The sequence below is a fragment of the Bison bison genome, unplaced genomic scaffold, assembly GCF_000754665.1.
Source record: "Bison bison bison isolate TAMUID 2011002044 unplaced genomic scaffold, Bison_UMD1.0 scf7180017864289, whole genome shotgun sequence".
Taxonomy (NCBI): domain Eukaryota; kingdom Metazoa; phylum Chordata; class Mammalia; order Artiodactyla; family Bovidae; genus Bison; species Bison bison.
The window spans coordinates 10,660,288-10,661,719 of record NW_011494861.1 but is presented as its reverse complement, the minus strand read 5'-3'; positions in this window follow the sequence as shown (position 1 = coordinate 10,661,719).

Here is a 1,432-nt window from a genome sequence, read left to right as displayed (position 1 = left end):
ACGCGCCCCTCCGTCCAGCTGGCGGCCCACAGAGGCATCTGCAGGGGTGCTTGGGGGGGCGGCGGAGGCGGGTCCGCGCTGGCCGGGCACGCGCCCTCCTCCTCGCGCCCCTCCATCTGGCCGGCGGCACGCCTTCTGTTTGGGCCGAGGCTGCAGCATTGCAACAAACAGCATTATTTCAGTTTTTCTTTTTCCTTTTGTTCGTTCGTTCATTTAAACGTATACTTAGAACTGCACTTTGTCAAAAACCTTCCCCTTCTCTTTTTATTCCCCAGTTAACTGAGGTTTTTACTTTCAGATACTGCAAACCGATTTCTAGAGCATCCACATCCTAAGTGCTCGAGTGTCTAGAAACCCCTCTGGTGCTTGGTTGAACAAGGGAATCACACGAAAACGAAAACGCAAAAACTGAACTTCGGGGGGTGGTTCTGTGCCTTCCAGCGTCTTGTACAGCAAACCCTGACTCGTCTTCTTCCCCCAGAATACGTCTCCAGTAGCTGTTGGATCTGCCATGATCACAATGAGTTACCTGCATTTATTCCAAATAATCGCGTTTACTCTCAACTGTATGCGAATTGTATAAGGTTTCTTATGCCCAAGCTTGAAAAATGATTTCCCAGTAGACCAGGGGGCTCCCTGATCTAAATCATGGTATTTATTTACGTGGAGAGACCTGACCAGAACCCTCTGCCCGCGTCCGTCCCAGCACCTGGCAGCTGTGGCCATGGGAGGTGGTGCCATGGCCGCCGAGTAGAGCAGAGTTCGGGTGACCACGCCGGTGGTGGGGTTCTGCCCTTGGTTTGCTGGGTGGGGGCTGGGTGCTGCCAGCCCCCCTTCTAAAGTGCAATGCAAAAGGGACACCGTGTATATGCAGCGTGCGTTTGGTTGTTTTTCTTTTTTTAAAATTTTTTTGCTTCTGTTTTTCTTTGCAGTTATTAAATCTGTATGCATGGACTTTGAAACCTCTGCCATACGTATATCCACCGATGGGCATTATTACCGTGTCGTGTAGAGGGTCGGTTGTGTCACGCAACACTCAGAATGCTGTGTTTACCCTTGTTTTTCCAGAGTTGTGTTTTCCAGTCATTTCTTCAAGGGAAACTAAATGATTTAGTTGGAGCAAAGCTTTGAGTGTGTCAGTGTGCTTCTGTGCGGCTGTGCTCTGTCGCCGTCTGAACCTGCAGTGAGGTCGCAGGGCCCCCGGGACCTGCCACCCGAGGCCACCGGGTTTGCTCCGTTCACTTTCTGAGTTTTTAGACTCCAGAGGGAGACACATTTTTCCAAGTTGCGCGTGGGGGCAATGTGTCGCCTCACCTCCCTTCCGCTCACCTGCACATCTGACCATCAGCTCGGTCTGCCCCACCACCATCCAGCTTGGTCCCTGATACCTGATACCGGGAAGAGCTGAGGTACGGCGGTGGGGTTGGGCAGC